Raw genomic sequence first — 6,259 nt, 5'->3', positions numbered from 1 at the left:
AATGGTGTAGACTTGGTTGTTTTTGCATTATGTTCAGGCATCTAATTCTGAGACTTCCCAAGACATACAGCTTAAGCTTTGGTTCAAGGTTTGCCAAAGCTCCAGAGACTTACCAATGTAAGGCTCAACCGCAATTGGTATTGGTGGTAATTGACCAATATTCTATTGTACTCCAAGGTGCCTTGTACTTCTGTGTTTTTAGTCGTTATATTTTTGATAATTATGTCTTTTATAAATCTAATGGCTAAAAATTTTGGAGCATACTAGAAAATCTGGTTATTTTTTCTATTGGAAATAATATCAGTGGCTAGAAATTGCCAGGTTCCCAATATCTGCTTTATCCACTTAACCCGTGGGATAACACGGGGGCTTTAATTATTGCATGTTGATGGCTACTAAGTAAGCACACAAATTAAAACCCTCTTGTGACAATTGTAGTATATAAATAAGTAGGGATCGTTCTTAACCGGGGATTAGGAGGGATTGCAAAATCACTTGGAAACTGACTCAAAAATGTAAAATAAAGTTTGAAATACTAAACTAGACTCAAAGAATGCAAAACTAACAATAAAAACACTCAAACAAATCAAAAGACTCAAAGAACACAAAACACTTATAAACACAAATTAAAACACTTTCTAACTAAATTAGACACTAAGGTAAAGGGGGATTGTGGTTTTGACGAAAATAAATTAAATGCACAAATCGTAATTTAAAGGCAGAATTTAAATATGAATGTGATGAAAATATGGATGAATGCTAGCTAGAAGGTTCTTCTCCACACATGTCACACTTGCATACAATTTGATTTTCAGTTGGTCTTTCGATAAATTATGAAACTCAACGCCCCAAGTTAACTGTGAATTGCACTAATTAACCATCAGTTTTTCCACAAGTTATTAAGTTGGATGATTGCATACGACAACCCAAAACATTCCCTACAAGTTCCCTACATGAATTGCATAATAGAGATACAAGCAAGAATCATTAAGTTCTATGAAAAACATAAGCATTGACGAAGCATTCGTTACTATGAATTGCATGAAACTTATGCTAAGAATTCATTCAACGCGATCGTTTTCAAGCGACCTTCACTACTTGTGATTATAAGATTGTAACTATTAGGTGAAACTCCCTCATAATCTAGCATCATATTCATGCATGAAAACTAAGCGTGCACTCTCAATCAACATACACAAATAAGTTATCACTCAAATAGATGAACGAATTGAATCCACAACTTATGAAATTCCAACCAAAAGTAATCAATTCATATTGCAAGCATAAACATGGTTTCGAATCACCCCCTAGCTAACTAGGGGGATTTAGCCTCTCATGTTCACAACAAGAAAAATAAAATTGAATTTAAACATAAAGAACAAAGGATGGATTACACCTAGAACGCCCAACGAATCCACTTGAATTTCTGCGCGTCTAAATCCTCTTTCCTCTTCTCCTTGCTGCGACAGTTTGGTTATGGGTGGTTTTTGGATGATTTTCTGGGTTAGGGATAGATTTAAGGTGGTTTAGGGATGCGGCAAGGCTATGGGGTGGTGTGTGAAGGTTTGTATGGTGGTGGAAAGTGTAGGAAAAGCTGCGGCTGATTTGGAATTGGCTGGACAGTTTTTGGGGAGAATAATGGGATGCTATGGCTGCGGCTGTGTGGGTTTTTGATAGGAAGAATGGCGGCTGTTTTTTTTGTATTAGGTTTAATATGGAGGAATAAAGGTGTCAATGGGTGCTGAATGAATTAGGGTGAGAATTCATGGGGGGGGGGGGGCCACGGGCAGCATGTTATTAGAAAAATAATGGGATTTGCGGCTGCTGGGTTTAGGGAAGTCACGGCTGAAAAATATATGGGATGTCAAGGTGGCTGCGTGAGATGGATGAAAAGGTGGAAGTCGGCTTGGTTGTAATTTAGGGTAAATGATGAATGACATTTGCGGGATGGAATGTTTTTTTTAGATGTATTAGGTTGAATGGATGCTACGGATGTGGGGGGAATTGAGGGAATAAAAGAAAATGGCTGAATTAGAATGGGGGAATAGAGAATAATGTGCGGCTAGGTTGTAAAAATGTGTAGGGTTTTAGAAAATAAACCCTAGCTTATTTAAAATTAAATCAAAGGCTTACGAAAATAGGAAATTAAAACATAAATATAAAGGTGCGGCTAGGAAGGGAAATAGGGCTAAGGCCTTGGTTTTGTGTCCTAAAGTGCATACGAGGCCTATAAAGTGGCTAGAAAATATGGACGTTTAGAATTAGGAAAGGTTACCAAAACGGGAAACTTAGGGTCAACTTTCCTAAAATAGGAAGCCTTGTTTGAGTAGGATTCTTCGTTTTGGTAAGAATTCATCGTTGGCGTAGGAATTCGTCATTTCTTCAAGTCTTCAACTCATTCATTCCTCTTTCGCTCCAAAAGACTCCAATTTGCATCTTCTTGCACACTTTGGCCTTATAATCTGAAAATACACAAAAGTGGCCTTAAACACTAAAACAACTAAGTAAACACAACATAAATGCACGAGAACAAGCTAATTAAGTCGCATGAATATGCTCCTATCACATGTGTGTATAGTCAGTACAACGCGGGGGCCTTAATGAAAAAAAAAAATTCTTAATTTTTGTTAATAAAAAATTATATAATAACTTTATTTAATAAAATAAACTTAAAACTTTAACCAAAAACACTTAAACTTTAATAAAAATGACTTAAACTTTAATGAAAATACCAAAAATTTAATATAATAAAAATAAAGAAAAAAAAAAACTACTGATGTAAAAGTACTAATATACCCTATTTTAAACCCTATATCGAATTATAGCCACCATTTTAGTTTTATGATAATTCTAACCAAAACTTGCCAATTTTGCATAATTAAGCAGTAGGGATGTTCTGACAAAAAAAAGGCAGTAGGACACATCAGCCTTTTCAAATTGTCCAAGAAACAATGGTATGGTTGGTCAATTGTAGCTTCCAATTCCTAAATCAACTTTTTGATATTTCATATCATGGTTTTAGTCAAAACTTTAATGATTTTCATGTTCCAATGCAGGTGAATATATTATGAATCCTTCGACAAATCAACAACTTTAATGATTCAGTTCCTGATTCATTTTATGTTTAGTTTACTGGGTTATCTTCAGTTTTCACGTTCTCTGATTACATTTGAATATCTATATCTACTCTATATCTATATACATATACATACATACATATATATATATATATATAGATAAAAAATTAAAAAAAAAAAGTGTAGGAAATGGAGAGGTTCGAGATTAGGGGTACTGGGTAGTATTCAAGATCTCAACTAATTGTTGTTTTTTCATGGTTAAGAGTAATGGGGAATTTTTTGTCATTAAGGGTATATTAGTACTTTTACATTAAGTTTTGGTTAGAATTATCATAAAACTAAAATGGTGGCTATAATTCTATATAAAGTCTAAAATATGGTTATTTTCCCAAAATTCCCCTATTTCTTATACTGAACATTAACTATTTTTTAAACTGAACACTAATACTATTACTATTTCTTAAATAGAACAGTGACTATTTCTAGAATTGAATATGAATACTATCACTTTTTTCTAAACTGAACACCAACTATTTCTAGAACTGAACACCGTCTATTTCTTAAACTAAACATGGGTATTATCACTATTTCTTAGACTGAATATTGATACTATTTATTTCTTAAATTGAACACTAATTATTTTTTAAACTGAAAACTGACTATTTCTAAAATCCACGTCAAAAAGCCACCTTGTTTATGCTTGGTTGGTTACATCCCACGTTGAAGCAATGAAATGTGGGGCGATGTTCTTTATTCGATTGTACCCCTAAATCATTACATTCCAAGTTGCAAATCCTTCTGGTGAATCATATCAAAAACTACACGTGCCATATCAATCAGGCCACAAATAGGATACATATGCACCAATGCATTTTGAACAGACATTAGAATCAAGCTCATACTTCAGCACATGAGGCGTTTGTGATAATGCGTTCTGGGACAAGGCGTATTGCTGCAAGTAGCAAACCGAAGACAAATCTGTAGGATGTGAACATTAGAATGAATAGAATAGCTTGCAAAGGGCTTATAGCTCAAGTAAGTTACCTATATCTACATGGTAGCATGAAATGACACGAAATTTGAACAGTGTTGGGGCTCAAAAATGTCACACACCAATCCAATCAAGTCTCAAGACCCAATTGTCATGCAAAGCCTACATTCAAGCCCAAGCACATGCCAAGGCACGAGATCGACGAAGAATATATTTACAAGCATGCCATGCCGTGGTGATTAAGTCAGATGTTCACGCCATGCTCATGCCTATTCATCACGCCATGCTTCCTTAGCCACAAATCATGCTAAGCCTAAGTCACATAATCGGGGCTTGCCAAGTGGATTGTGGTGTGGATAGTTACGGAAGGTCATCGGGCCTACGTGGAATCGAGGTCATGGAAGACTTTGGGCTGCTTGGGAGCCCAAAGATCCAAGCCCATACCTTTTGTATTCCATGCATGCATCATTGAGAGAGAACCAGCCCATACCTTTTGTATCATCATATGCTCTAGAACCATCCATGGATCCACAATCCCAAGCCAGTGGAAGCCATTTGGGAACCTTCTGGGAACATTGAGAAGGCTTACTGGTGCAAATACTCCAAGCTGCAGAGCTATGATACACCATGGTCTCAAGTTGAAGGATAGGGAGATAAGGATGCAAATCTCATGGATTTTACCCCAAGCCTAAGTGATGAAGTCTTCACCATCGATATGCCAGAAGAATACAATGAGGAAGCTGCAGAAGAGTAGCTGTTCCACCAGAAAATGATGGTTGTGACTCTATACAGCCTTCCTGACATGGAAGCTGACACATCTAAGCTTTACTTTTCCCCAAGGCAGGGGCACACTACAGCGCATGTCCTCCAAGAAAACCCGAAGTTCAAATCCCTCTTCAACCAGCTTGAATACGACCCAAAAGCAAGGATTACTACTGTTGAAGCTCTCATGCATGTTTCTGAGGACTATGGCCCTCAATGCTACAACGCCCAACTGCAAAAGGCTTTCCTCGAGAATAACAACGCCATCATCTTCATTGACGAAGACATGGAAATGGCTTTCCTTGAACATCGAAGGCCACTGTACTTGGAAGGACAGATCGATGACATCTTCATTAGGCTTGGTTGACACTAGTTCCTCCGTTAACATTCTGCCTTTGGCAGTACTTACTACAACAGGCGTCCCAATGACAAAGGTGGTAAGGTCTCAAATCTCTATCAATGGGTTTGGGAATATCAGTGAAGAAACTATGGGATATATCGAGATTGACTTGAGGATCGGCCTTGTCAGGTCTTTTACTAAGTTTTTTGTGATGGACATCAATGTGGCTTACCACACTCTGCTCAAAAAGCCATGGATAAACAAGCACAGACTTGTAGCCTCCACCTACCACCAATGCGTCAAGGGAAGGATTGGGCTAAGGCCTATTCACATCCTAGGAAACCAAATGTCATTCAACTTTGACGAGGTCCACTATTCCGATGCCGAATTCTATAATGATTTCTTAAGTGCTGGACGTGGGATATCACAGGTCTCAGAGATACCTTTACCCCATTGGGAAGAAGTTCGAGATCTTAGTGACCAAGAATTCCTAGCCACTGTGGAAAAGGGAAAACACATTCAACCTGAGACCAATGTATTTGCCTATAGTTCACCTCAATGCTCCAAGGTCGTGTTTCCTGATGGCCGCGTCGTCTACCGCTTATGACGGGTTGGGGGGCCTAACCACGTTGAGTGGGAAAGCCCCGAGTATAGAGAGAGTATGGAGGCATTGAACACCAAGCAAATGAAGTTCCCAAGGAAGCTGAAGACATGCCTGCACCTATTGGTGAGGACGAATCCCTACAGAAAATCATGCCTGCGCCAAAATGCATGCGGGATGGATCCATTGCAGTGGTGGAAAAGCTTGAGGAGGTAAACCTAAGTGATGATCCCTCTATGCAAAAAATGATTTCTATTAGTGTTTGCATTGATTACCTAGATCTCAATGCAACATGCCAAAATGACGAGTTTCCACTGCCCAACATGGACATCATGATCGATTCAACCTCAAGGCAAGGCCTGATGTCATTCATGGATGGCTTTAGTGAATACAACCAAATCAAGATGTCTGCCAAAGATGTTGAGAAGACGGTTTTCCGCACGCCATTTGGAAACTTTTACTATACGGTCATGCCATTTGGACTAAAA

The sequence above is a fragment of a genome, unplaced genomic scaffold, assembly GCF_019419815.1.
Source record: "Pyrus x bretschneideri cultivar Hongxiangsu unplaced genomic scaffold, Pyrus_bretschneideri_v1 Contig107, whole genome shotgun sequence".
Taxonomy (NCBI): Eukaryota; Viridiplantae; Streptophyta; class Magnoliopsida; order Rosales; family Rosaceae; genus Pyrus; species Pyrus x bretschneideri.
Note: the sequence above shows the minus strand (reverse complement) of the source record.